General features: G+C 37.3%; 1 long non-coding RNA gene across 1 annotated transcript in view; it reads right to left on the reverse strand.

Moving 5' to 3' along the window:
- The window catches only part of LOC121258529, a 47,649-nt gene that overhangs the window by 19,375 nt on the left and 13,401 nt on the right, over positions 1-14,873 (reverse strand). The window contains exon 2 of the long non-coding RNA XR_005939418.1: positions 9,177-9,181. This is a non-coding gene — a long non-coding RNA (uncharacterized LOC121258529). The remainder of the gene's footprint in view (positions 1-9,176; positions 9,182-14,873) is intronic.

The raw sequence follows: 14,873 nt of genomic DNA on the forward strand, positions 1-14,873 counted from the left end.
TGATGAGAGAGAACATGCGCGTTTAGAGAAAGAGCAAACAATTCATTTTAAATCTGACGTGGTATAGATGACTGCACGTTGGTTGTATTTACTGACTGTATATAGAATAACTGAATTTCGAAACATTCCTTTGCCCACACATGCACATTGTGCAACTTCCCACCAATTAATTAGTTAAAGAGTAATGTTACATGTAATCGTATAATGAGCAAGTGTTATGCAGTTATTCTGAAAAAGAATAGGGTTTATTATTAAAAAATTATTATTTTTTCATGTGGGTCTCGTATTTATTCATTTTTTTCAAAGTGATTATATGATTCTTATGTATTCACAACTGCAACTATCATTTCTCTTGCTTAAACCTACAAGAGATAGATATTTGACATGTCAACGTTGGGTTGGCTAAAAAAAAAAAAAAAGAAAAAAAGAAAAAAAAAGTAATTATAAAAAAAAAAAAACAAAAAAACGAAAGACCCCAATATAATATTTTAATAAAAAGTAATAATATTTTATTTTAATGGATTTAACTTTAAAAAGTAACAATATTTTAATAGAAAGTTGTGTAAAAATTATAGTTCATGGATTGTGTGCTAAGTATATAAAAGATTACGAGAGGAAACTGGAGGGAAAATTCAGCTTTAATTAGTAATTACAGAGTGATTCGAAAAGGAAAGACGTCTAGATCAGAAACGCTTTTTCCAAGTTTTCATGTTCAAGAGTTTGTTTGGCAGGGCTTTAGAATTTTGGTAGCGCTAAATGGAGGCACAAAAATAATAAGAAAAAAAAAATCATTAGTGTTTTTGCATTTTCGCAACATTTCCTCATTAATATTAATTAAGAATACTACTCGCACCTCATCTAGCTCCGCCCACGGATGGGTGGAGAAGGAGGGCCCCTATGATCCATTGCCAAGGACAAGTTTCTAGGGAGAGTAATAGAACAGCCGAATAAAATGTATTGTTTGGAAAAGTCTCCAAAATGGAGATAGAGTATTTTTGTATTATTTTTAAAGAGTAGAATATAGAGTATTCATAAACATCAAAATATACACAAAAACAATCACGTAAAGATTAGGAAGCTTTATCTCTATCTGGTTGTTGCTGAACTTTGTCCGTATAGCTTAACAAATATATGGTTGTTGCTAGACTTTACCTTATCAGATACTTGCACTACCTTATTAGAAAATGCTTCAACAGCTCCCTTCAAGGTCAACGGTACAGGCTACAACATGTCGGTTGAGCTTAGAACACAGGAAGTGAAACTGAGTAGAAACAATCGGTTTTGTAAAGAGGTCAGCGATCTGATCCTTACTCGATAAGAACCAAACATCAAGATTTCCAAAGGACACTTTATCTCTAACACAATGGAAGTCGAATTCTATATACTTAGTATGGGCATGAAAGGCTGGATTGATAGTAAGGTAGGTAGCATCGATGTTGTCACCCCACAATATCGGTGGCTTATCATTATCAAATCCAAGTCCACGAAGTAAGGACTAAAACCAAACCAATTCAGCTATGAAATTAGCAAGAGCACGATACTCTCTTTCAGTAAACGAACGAGCCACTATATGTTGTTTCTTAAGACTCCAAGAGAGAAGGTTAGGACCCAAGAATACAGAAAAGCTGCTGGTGGACCTTCTGTCATCAGAGTAGCCAGCCCAATCCACAACCGAGAATCCCATGAGTTGTGTTGAACGTGAGCGCCTAAGAAGGAGACAAAGGTGGATGGTGTGTTTGAGGTAACGTAGTATGCATTTGACAACCTGCCAATGAACAGATGAATGGAATATAATCTCCATCCTTCGGCAATCTATCTTGGCGTAGTACTTGGATAACCATTTCATTCCTAATATCAAATCAAACCCCATTATACTGAAGATAATAAGTTCTACTTCCATTATCCTTCATTCTAAACTTAGAGGAAAACCTCTATTGACTCGTGAACATGTGATTATACTTCCATTGGGAATTGTAACTACTACGGTTTGAGGTAGTGATTTTATCGATAGGCTACACATTCGTGCAAATGCCACTAACCCGAAGGACATCTTTGTGCCAGAGTCAAATAAGGCAAGCGTCGTATATCAGTATAGTGTGACATTACCTAAAGTGTAATCAACTACCACATACTTAATAGCTAAATTAGAATGACTAATTCCTATAAAAAAGAAAGGGATATTTTAGGGAAAATACTAGTAATGACTTCGGCCTCCTCCATTCCTGGTGCTCCGTCATCTACTTCTTCAGGAGTAATGGCATAAACGCGGGCCTGAACAAATGGGTCTCTAATTAGGTTTGTTACTACGGTTAGAGGAATTTCTGCCTCCTTGAGTATTCTGAGAGCAGTCCTGAATCATAAGGACAGGTTGTCCACATTTGAAGCATGTCCCCAACCCAAATCTACATTCTCCGCTATGGACATTTCCACACTTTCAACAAGTAGCAGGTGGGGTGGGCATTACACTATTTCCTTTGTTAGCTCCTAGCACCATCCTTCTTTTTACGCTACTTCCTCCCACGGCGAAAGGAGAAGCCCTTTTCATTTCCAGATTAATTTGAGCTACGACCCTTCTTTGCTTAGCGTCGGCTATAGAAACCATATTAACCAGCTCTTGAAAGTATTGATGTTGCAAACTACGTGGCTGCAGATCCAAAGCTATAGTCCTCCTTGAAATTTTTGGGCTTGCATTTTCTTGGTGGTTATTAAGTGTGGAGAGAATATTCCGAGCTCCATAAACTTCGCAGCATATTATTCAACAGTAAAATTTCCTTGCACCAATGTCGCGAACTCTTGTGCCTTTTTTTTCTTCATCGATTTTGCGAAGAACTGATTATCAAATTCTTCTTCGAACCTTTCCCATGTCAAGGCAGCTATGTCACCTAGTTCCCTTATTAGTAGCTGTCTTTCGGTATCCCACTAAATACCAGCTTCTCCTTATAACAGATTCCCAGCATATTGAACTTCTATTCTCCAGTGCAACCGCTGATCTCCAAAGTCCTATCGGAGATCCATTAACCACTTATTGGCCGTCATGGGTCCTTCACTCGTTATGAAGTTAGAGTATCTGTACATCAGAAATTTTTCATAAGAATAACCCTTATTTTTCTACTCACTCTTGCCTGCCTGCCCAGGGGCGGTGCTGCTGCTGCTGATTTTGTCTGATGATTATCTCCTATTGTTGTTTCATCGGCTCAATCATTTGACGAATTGCATAAGCATGTCCTCCGTCCAATAGGGGATCTTACTCTCTGCGAGTATTAGAACCTTCGATGTTCCTTTCTCGTCTATCACGTGCCATTTTCCTTCAATCTTCCAACTCCTTAGATGCAAGCGTATTAGATCGAGCTCCAACTTCAAGATTCAAGCCTATTCAACCTAAACATTCAAACCAACATTTTGACATATCATTCTTAAGGACATGTGATTTTATCCAGAGACGTAATTGCTTTGATACCACCGTGTGACGCCCCATCACTTCACACAATTCATAACCACATCACAACTTCACATTTAATCCAATCACTTCAAGATAATTAGAGATACCTAAACTTCATACATTCATAGCCAAGATCTCAATACAATCAATTAGGTAGCATTTTCAAAAACAAGCATAATCAACCAATTACAACCCATTTTTATACTTGATCATCAACTACAAATGAAATTAAACATTAAACATTAAAATCTGTCCAATTCTTGCACCTCATGGTCCTCATGTAATTCAAATTCATAAACTATTGCATTCAAGTAAAATCAAGCCAACCCTCCAACTAAATTAATATACACACATCACTTAAACCCATTATCCATTTAAACCCAATAAACAACAAACAAAACAACCGCATGGCTCCCCAACATCCCAACTTCACAAACACTATCCTCAATCAATAAGCTTATCAACAATGAGTACAACACACATATTCAATCCATCATCCATTTAAACTCAATATACAACATACACAAATGATCACACACATACTCCATAACAAGTTTTCAATCACACATCAATTCTTCATAGTTTATTGAAACCTACACATTCAATATATATTATATCCATATCATTGATACACCAATCACAATTGAAATCATAAAACATTAGAGTTTCTTACACACCAACCGCTAATTATACAAACCCAAACCAAAATAACACTTCACACAGTACGCCAAAACTACATGGCTCATCCGAACACTTCACATGACATCTAACCACATCACAACTGCACAAGGATCCCCATCACTTCACAACTGCATAAGGATCCCCATCATTTCACAACTCCACATAACTCAATCACATACCAACACATACGATACATACATTAAATTTGTCCATATATTCAAACACAACACCATTTAATCAAGTAAGCTTATTAATTTGGAGATAAGAAAATAGGGCTTATACCAAAATTTAGGGGTTGAGCTTCACAGCTGCTATGATAGTGGCCTAGGTGTTTTTTGACGTGAGGTGCTGGTTGTTTTCAAGGCTGTCAGTTGGTGGCTATATGAGGTCTGGGTGGTGCTTGGTGGCTTCTGGCATGACTGGCTGCTAGATATGCGAGAAGCTTAAAGGGAGAAGAAAGATCGAGAGGGAACCTGAGGGGGAGAAAGGGGTTGGGGCTAGGCTCTAGTGTGGGGCATATTTTCACGAACTGTGAGGGTGGTGGTGGGTCATGGACGGTGGTTGGCGACTGTGAGATGAGAAAAAAAGAGGATGAGGGAGAGACCGAGGTTGGGAGAGAGAGAAACTCAAAGGGTGGACGTTAGAGAGCTTCTCGCATGGCTAAGAGGAAATCGACATGAAGGGCGAGAAAATGGAGAAATAGAGAGGGAGTAGAGTCAGGGTTGGGGCGCACGATGGTGGATTGAGAGAGAGAGAGGAGGGGCTAGTCAGCCAATAAGGTATGGTGGCTAGCTTGTCTTGTAGCTTCGTTGCTGCCATTCATGACAATTGGCAGAAGGGGTGTAAAAATAACCAAAAAATCGATTGAACCGGACTGGACCAAACCGATAGATTCGGCCCCATTTCTAAGCAGTCTGGTCTGGTATCGATTCTCAAGAATCAAAACCAATCCTAAACTAGTGTGGTACCGGTTTTCATATTTTGATCTACTTTCTCTGGAAATCTATCTTGGCGTAGTCCTTGGATAACCAGTCCATTCCCAATATCAAATCACCCACAATAGAATGAAGATAATAAGTTTTGCTTCCTCTATCCTTCCTTCTAGACTTAGAGGACAGTCTCTAATGACTCGATTACATGTGATTATACTTCCATTGGGAATCATAACTACTATGGTTTGAGGTAGTGATTCTGTCAGTAGGTTACACATTCGTGCAAATGCCATTGACATGAAAGACCTCGTTGTGAGAGTCAAATAAGGCAAACGTCGTATATCCGTACAGTGTGACGTTACCTAAAGCATAATCAACTACCATATACTTAATAGATAAATCAGAAGGATTAATTCCTATAAAAAAAAAAAAAAAAGAAATGGTCATTTTAGGGAAAATACGAGTAATGACTTCGACCTCCTATATTTCTGGTGCTTCGTAATCTACTTCTCTGGGAGTAATGGCATAAATGTGGGCCTGAGCAGGTGGATCTCTAATTTGATTTGTTACTACAGTTAAAGGAATTTCTGCCTCCTTGAGTATTCTGAGGGCAGTCCCGAATCATATGGCCAAGTTTTTCACATTTGAAGCATGTCCCCAACCCAAATCTGCATTCTCTGCCGTGGACCTTTCCACACTTTCGATAGGAAGCAGGTGGGGTGGGCATTACACTCTTTCCTTTGTTTGCTCTTGGCACCATCCTTCTTTTTACTCTACTTCCTACCACGGCGAAGAGAGTGCTCCCTCTTCCTTTCCAGATTGATTTGAGTTGTGACCTTTCTTTGCTCAACCTCGGCTACAAAAGCCATATTAACCAACTCTTGAGAATTTTTGATGTTGAAGCAAGCTATGTGGTTGCAGATATGATGTTGTAGTCTTCCTTGAAATTTTTGGGCTTGCATTTCTCGATGGCTATTAAGGGTGGAGAGAACATTTCGAGATCCATAAACTTCACAACATATTTTTCAACAGTGAAATTTCCTAGCACCAATGTCGTGAACTCCTACACCTTTTGTTTCTTCATCAATTTTTGGAAGAACCGATTATGAAACTCTTCTTTGAATGTTTCCCATTTCAAGGCAACTCTGTCGCCTAGTTCCCTTGTGAGGTATCCCACTAGATACCAGCTTCTCCTTATAACATATTCCCAGCATACTTAATCTTTTGTTCTCTAGTGTAGCCCCTGATTTTGAAAGTCCTATCGAGATCAAGTAACCACTTGTTGACCCTCATGGGTCTTTCAGTCGCTATGAAGTTAGAGTATCTGTATATCAGAATTTTTTCATAAGGATAGCCCTTATTCTCCTGTTGTTGTTTCATTGTCTCAGGCATTGACAAATTGCATCTGCCAAAGCATGTCCTCCATCAAACAGGGGATCATACTCTCTGCGAGTATTAGAACCTTCGGTGTTCCTTTCTCGTCTGTCACGTGTCATTTTCCTTCAATTTTCCAACTCCTTAGATGCACTCGTATTAGATTGAGCTCCAACTTCAAGATTCAAACCTATTCGAACTATAGGTTCAAACCTACATTTTGGCACATCATTCTTAAGGACATGTGGTTTTACCTAGAGACGTAATTGCTCTAATACCACCTTGTGACTCCCCTAAGCTCCGCTGGGATGTAACGAAGACTTGGAAAGTCCGAACATGCAACACATGTTTACATACCCTCGTTTATGACAAATAATATGCAATGCATCCTAGTATGCAAGTAGCAGAATGCAATAATTGCACGGGAAAATGGTGATTTATAAAATTTCATGTCAGAATGAACTGAGCATCCCAATAATTCAAGTTAATCGTAGATAGATGCTGCCTTACTTAAAGTGATCCAAACAGTAACGCATAAGTTTAGACATAAAGTGGGAGATAGAATCTCCTTATTACTGTCAACTATAACAAGGTTTCATAAACAAGTAGATCAAAACATCTCTCTAATACGCTCCATAGTGAACATGACCATCTCTAATAATATCACTATTAAATCCATCTATCGGTCGAGGTCAAACTCGTTCTCAATCATTTGAAGCCAAGGTGTGGAGTTCAATACCATCCTATTCGTTAGAGGTTGGTCCTGAGAAAGCTTTTACCATTTCTAAGGGAATGGTAGTGAGACTACCATAGTGAGAATCCTTGAAATTTCAATAAGTTGAACAACCAACTTGCACAAAAATAAAATATGCATGATTAATGATAAATATGAGATGCATGTCAGATATGCAAAAAAACCCATATTTGTCTCCCATCCTGACTCCCCAACGTCTTTCAGAAAAACTTTGATGCACATTTTCTTACAGAGAACATTTTGTACTTCATCTTTTCAAAAACATAACATTTCTTATTTATTAGAGCTATCATTAATAGAACATAACATATGGTATCATCACAGCTCTCTATTTGTACTGTGAGTACCTGCTGATAACTATAATACAACTCACGTTAAAACTACGTGGTCTGCAGACTCATAACTTAATGCATTAATATTATTACATTTTATCATCATAACATATCATCATAACACATACTAGCATTAGGTGCCAGATACAACTTCGCTCTGGCATTCTTGAAAAAGAATCCATTCGAAATCCATTGATAGTTATTTGTCAATCCAGGGATTATCACTCCATTTTTACTTACTCCAGAGTGGACAGAGTAGTTTCACTATGATAATTTCTCATCCTAGCATTTGAGGTCGTGACAAAATTTATTTTCATGCTATGCTAAAAAATGTATTTCATGACATGTGCTTCTGCAGTATGCTTTTGTAGTTCAAAATAATATTTACAAAACTGCCCCTATATTTTTCCAAAATTGCCACTTAGGCCCTAAACTTTCACTATTTGTATTTTGACCCCAAATTTCACCAAATTGTACAAATTTCATATTTTTTATGTTCTAAATTCATTTTTTATCTTAGGATCTCACGAATAAAAAATCCAATATGAGAAATGCATCCAACCCGAGACATGCATAAAGCCAACCTTCACTATATGTGATTTTAAGCATATGTTCTTAATGGGCACTTGTTAATCCGAAGGGTTACACTTAAGTAAACATTAGATCATATCATATCATCATGCTAGTACATAGATTCAAGTCATACGGGATCATATCAACATGCATGTGATGAACAACATCAAAGCATCATATATTTGCAAAATCGAATACTTAACATGATGTATCTAACATTTCTTTGGCATATTAACACCAATAGCTCTAAAAATCATGTACTCTAATTCTTAACATGCTGATAATATGCCTCTAGGTGTTTATAAAACATGCTTTGGAAAACTTAGCAAAATTTTACATGATAAACTTCAACCAAGTCAAAATCAAATATGATAGATGATCAACACAACATATTGAATTATAAGCCTATCATGACATGCCTTTATCCTCAAATATAAACCTCCAATAAATTAATCAAGATGTTAGCTAATCTTAGGATATGATATCAAGAAATGTCATGTCCAAAATTTTATACCAAAACAATTTACATATGCAAGACTCCAAATTTGAACCATATGTCAACCCCAAGTTCAACTTCATATAACTCAATCAAATCTTCATTCTCATGTCATAATTCAAAACCTAACATGTTAATCTATCACCCAAAAAAAAAAAGATGAGTTAAGATCACTCACCAAACCATGGCTTTTGGTGGTCCCAAGATTAGCTCACTTCAAGGACTCACTCTCACACCACTTGGTTTCACTCTTTTCTCACACTTGGATTGCTTTGCTCTCAATAATACTAAAGAGAAGGTTAAGAAAGTGAGGGATGAAGGGGGTATTTATAGGACTCAATGGGAGGAGTTGGGAGTGAGGGAGTGCATGATTTTCTGAAGTGAAGTGAGTGTGATTAGTGAGTGTGGGTGGTGGAGTGCTTGATTGCATTTTCAGGTTTGTCATTTCTTGCACAACTGAATAGTTGCATAAACCACTTGATTACCTTATGGAAAAGAGCTAGGTGAAGGCTATAGGTGTAGGTTTTGAAAGGTTTCAGAATTTAGGACAAAATTACATGAGGAACCATGTTGAGGCCTATGGTTTTGGCTTCACCAAACCTGTCCAATTTTTTGCTTCCTCTTTTACCCATCCTTGTGATCTGTTTTGTTGGTATAGTGAACACTATTGAGTAGATTTTCCAGGTGGGTAATGAGGTAGGAATGGTTGTCACTTGGTTTAGTTTGAGCAGAAACGAAAGAGTTGAATGTGCATAGGCTTCCGCTAAGTGAACACATGATCACCACCCATTTCATCAACCGGTTTTGATGCCCATGGGGGGAGATTGGCCAAGCATGAAAATTGGTATTTTGGAGCAAATTTTCAAAGCTAAAAGGCAAGGGTATTGGCGTGTGGAGGTGGCTGGTTTTGTTGCAAAAACGTTTTGGAACAACATGGGCAGTTCGGCTTGGTCGAGTTCTCATTTCCTAGGTGAATAGTTAAACTTGTGGATTTAGTTATGGAACTGTTCTTGACCTTATTTAAGGTCTGAATTAAGGTGACTTGAATTGAGCAGTTTGAGAGGATTTGGTTGTGAATAGATTGATTGCGGAACTTAGAAGGATCCCACCCAGTAAATGTCGTGTGCGCTGAATATAACTGACGGGAAGGTTACAAATGAATTGGCGGGTAGGTCATAAATGAATGGGCATGGAGGTCACTAATGAACGGGCGTAGAGGTGACAAATGAATGGGCATAGAGGTCACAAATGAATGGGCGTGTAGGTCACAAAGACCACCCAGCCCTCTCCTCGCATACCGAGTGGAAAGACTCCCGATCGGAATGAAAGACTCCTATCGCCTTTTCTAGTTGTTACCCACGATGTCGTTTAGGTTGGTCTTTTAAGTTGGTCATTTAGACTAGTCGCCCAATCTAACTGGCTAGAGCCTTGTCGCCAAGTTTTCGCTGCTTTTGGTCGCGAGTTTCCTTGCCTACCGAGAGGTAAGTCTTCTCACCTTTGGGTGAGAGAAATCTCTTTGCTGCCCACGGGACAAGGCTCATCGCCCAAATCACAACGGCTCTCTTCAGATCTCACTGCCTCTCATCGGTCTGGGTTCGTAGTCTCTTCTTTTATACCAAAATATTCTCATTTTATACTAAATCTTCTTATTCCTTCAAATCCAAGAAAATAAATAAAAATATGTAGAAATAAAATAAAATCAATAGTATTGAAGGGAAAATGACACTTTTCATAAATAAAATAGTGATGAAAATCACATAAAAATAGCACTTATCAAATACCCCCAAACTTAAGCTTTGCTCGCCCTTGAGCAAAGAAGAAAGAAAGATAATTAAAACAAGCATTTGTTTGATTCATAAAATTTATTGTCTCAAAGATTGTCTAAAGTCTATAATTCAAAGGAATTATTTAAGATCAAGCAAGTCTAAAAGTTCATTCAAAACTCAATTCCACCGTATTATCCATCCCCACATTCATGCATACCCATCATTTTCACTTCATCATTAGCTCTCCGGATAATTTTATGCAAACAAGTAAATCAATAATGGATCTAAAAAAACTCCATAGGCTTGCTTTTCAAATCACTTTCCACTAATGTAGAACATAAACTATTACCAAGGATCAAAAGTCTTTATTAAGTTTGTAATGTAAGACTAGGGTGAAGGCTACAAAGAAAATGTAGGATTCAAACAAAATAAGAGAACTTAGGTTTGAACATCAATAGAATAAATAGAGCATTCTCACTTCTAATACAAGCATCTATTATCAATCATTGTAAATCTCTCAACATACCTCTTTTTACTACACTTGTAAGTATCTCTCTTTACCCCTCTATTCGGCAGATCGGAATTTTTTTTTTCTAGAAATAAAATAACTTTTCGGCTACCTTTGTTGATGATTCTTGTCAGCCTTTTCTCTTTACCCCTCTTTTGATTTTGATAATATTGATATAATTACTTTACTTGTAGACATTTAACCTCTCTTGCTTTTCATGCTCTTGTGAGTCTGTGACTTTGTGTAAACTTAGTTTTCTTGAAAGGTAAGGATATCAGTGTTTAAGCTCAAATAAGGTATGAAATATGAGGTTTACAAGAAAGAAAAATATAAGACCAAAATATATTTCAATAGAGCTCAAAGGGGCGACTAGAGATAAAGAGAATAAATAGGTAGGCTTGAAAGGCTCAATTAGTCCAAAGAATGCCTTAACCATTTTCCCAGTAATATTCTGTCTAGGATTTTGCCTCGAATGTAATTAAACAAGTTCTAGAGTAATTTGAGATCATACAAATTCACAAAATTCACATAAAATTTCTCTATGTACTCAAAACAAATAATGATCATAAGAGGCATTTATTGAGCATAGGAAATATCAAATTAAATAAGATCAAATAAAAAATTAACAACTAGACTTAAGCAATGAGAATTTTTCCCAAAAATTATAATCAATTTCAATCATATTCTCATCATAGGTTTTTTATTCATTAAACCATATTATTTTTATCATCATCATCATCATCATCATCATCATCATTATTATATATTTATTTTTAAGAAAATAATATCCTTTTCCCCCCAAACTTAAATATCACATTGTCCTCAATGAGAAAAATGAGAAAAACTAAAGCAGAGAATGAGAGAAGATAAGAGATGCTCCCCCGATTTTGTCCATTTCTATCATTCGAATATTTTCCTTGAAAGTGCAGCCGTGTACTTCTTGGAGATCTCATCGCCTCTTCGTTCTTGCAAAATGAAAGAAAATGAATAATATTAAGCAAAAATAAAAATTAATAAAAAAAAAACCTGGGTTGCCTCCCAAAAGCACTTTATTTAAAGTCTATAGCTAGACCTTGTCCTGTCATTATTTATTATTGGCGAGATTGATGGAACAATTTTCCGAGTTAAAGTCTCCATCCATATAGGATTTTAATCTTTGTCCATTTACTTTAAATGTGTCCTGACACTTCAACCTAGGGAAAAACACGGGTCACCACAAACGATCCCGATCACCGAGAGCTTAGCTTTCCTTGAAAGAGTCAAAGTCTTGAGTTAAATGATAGAGCTTTATGCCCGACTTCGAATTTCCTTATCAGAATATACTTATTCTGCCATTTTTTAGTTTTATCTTTGTAAATCTGAGCATTCTCATAAGCATTAGTGCGGAATTCATCCATCTCGTTGATCTACAATGTTGTCTTCTCGCCAGCCACTTGTAAATCAAAGTTCAGTGTCCTCGTCGCCCAATAGGATATATGTTCTAGCTCCAAGGGTAGATGGTAGGCCGATAGGCTCATAGCGCATCATCTAACCTTCTCTCCCAGTCTGTCCGAGACACACTCACGGTCTTCCTCAGTATGCGCTTTAGGATGGTATGGTGTCGCCACATGATGGGTAACTCCATACTTAGTCAGTAGTAATTGAAATTGGCGATTACAAAAATGCTTTCCGCCATCACTGATTATGGCCCTCGGAGTGCCAAATCAGGAAAAGATGTTCTTTCACAGGAAATTCACCACGACCCTCGCATCATTGGTGGGCAAGGTGACTGCTTCCACCCATTTGGAGATATAATCTACAGCCACCAGAATAAACTTATTAGAATAAGAAGATGAAAAAGGACCCATGAAATCTATATCCCAAACATTAAATAATTCAATCACCAAAATATTGTCTAAAGGCATCTCATGTTTTCTAGAAATGTTGCCAACCCTTTGACAATGATCACATAAAGTAACAAAATTAAAAAAAGATTTAAAAATAGTCGGCCAATAAAAGCCGCATTGTAAAACTCTTGCTGCTGTTTTTGCTCCACCAAAGTGGACACTCGCTTCCAAAGAGTGGCAGTGTCTGAGTATGCTCTACATCTCTTCCTCAGGCACACATCTTCTGATTATCTGATCTGCGAAATGCCAGTATAGAAAAGGTTCCTCCCAAAAATAGTATTTCAAGTCGGAGAAGAACTCCTTCTTTTGTTGATATGTCATCTCGATCGTGAGAATTTTGGACACTAAATAATTTACCATGTCGGCATACCATGGAACAACTTGTATAGCCATTAATTTCTCATCCGTGAAGGTCTCATTAATTGGGAAATTCTCCTCGCCAGCCGCCTCTATAAACTCAAGGCGAGATAAGTGGTCGGCCACTACATTCTCAGTAACTTTCTTATCACTTATTTCCAAATCAAACTCTTGTAGTAGCAGAATCCATTTAAAAGTCTTGGTTTGGCATCCCTCTTCAACAACAAGTATTTAAGAGCCGAGTGATTAGTATAAACGACCACCTTTAAACCTATCAAATAAGAACAAAATTTTTCAAAGGCAAACACAACTGCTAACAATTTTTTTCAATTGAGCTTCTGTTAAGGTCCGACTTGGATAATAAATCAGATGAAAAATTTTATCTTTTGTCTCCCCCAAAACAGCTCCTATAACATAATCGCTAGCATCACAAATTAATTCAAAAGGTAAATTCCAACCCAGTGATACAATGATAGGTGCTGAAATTAATTTCTTTTTCAATGTTTCAAAAGCATGCAAGCATTCAACAGAAAATTCAAACCGAGTATCTTTAATCAACAGAGTGTAGAGAGGTTTAGTAATTTTGAAAAAATCCTTGATAAACCGACGATAGAACCCGGCATGACTCGAGAAGCTCCTCACACTTTTCACATTGGTCTGTGGTTGGAGTTTGTCAATAACTTCTATCTTTGCTTGGTCGACCTCAATTCCCTTGAAGGAAATGTGGTGGTCGAGTACTATTCCCTCCTTGACCATGAAGTGACATTTTTTCCCAATTTAAAACAAAATTTGTCTCCTTGCATCTCTGCAAAATCAAAGATAAATTATATAAGCAATTATCAAAAAAGTGACAAAAAACAGAGAAGTCATCCATGAAGACTTCTAAAACTTTTTCCACCATGTCCGAGAAAATGGACATCATGCATATTTGAAAAGTGGTTGGCACATTGCAAAGACAAAAATGCATGCACCTATATGCAAAAGTGTCGTAAGGACAGGTGAAAGTGGTAGGCGTGACTAGCAAGTCTTTCAAGCATTTGATCAATAAACGCTATGGAAAAATGGTATTTCTGAGTTGCATCATTCAGTCTTCGATAGTCTATGCATACTCGCCATCCCGTGACCGTCCTCGTCCGTACGAGTTCATTATTGTCATTTTTAATCACGGTTATCCCTCATTTCTTCGGAACAAATTGCACTGGACTTACCCATGCACTATCTGAAGGATAAATGATCCCGACCTTTAAAAACTTCAATACCTCTTTATGCACCACTTCTTGCACCGATGGATTCAATCTCCTCTGGGGTTGGAAGATCGGTTTAAAATTATCATCCATTAAAATCTTGTGCATGCAAATTGAAGGACTAATTAATTCCTTTGATGTCCAAGATGGTCCAACCGAAAGCCATTTTGTGCTCCTACAAGACTCTCAGCAACTTGTCTTCCTCTACATCACTCAATGAACTGTTAATAATAATTAGAAAGGTAGAGTCCTGGCCCAAGAAAGCGTACCTTAAATTTGATGGAAGTGGCTTGAGTTTAGGCTTGGGTGACGTCGGCTGAGATGAGTGTAGCTTTTCCACTTTCGGTTTTATTGAAGGAGAAAGGAATGGTGTAGCTATCAAATATTTCTCACAATTCCTAACCTCTTCATCTTTGGATTCAATAGATGTAGAGCGAGTAAGACATATCTTAAGTGGTAGTTTTGGGAATTCAGCTCCATAAGTTTCATCATTCTTGATCATGTCTCAGTTGCTTATTTGAAAACAGGAAT

This window comes from Juglans microcarpa x Juglans regia, chromosome 3S, assembly GCF_004785595.1.
Source record: "Juglans microcarpa x Juglans regia isolate MS1-56 chromosome 3S, Jm3101_v1.0, whole genome shotgun sequence".
NCBI lineage: Eukaryota > Viridiplantae > Streptophyta > Magnoliopsida > Fagales > Juglandaceae > Juglans > Juglans microcarpa x Juglans regia.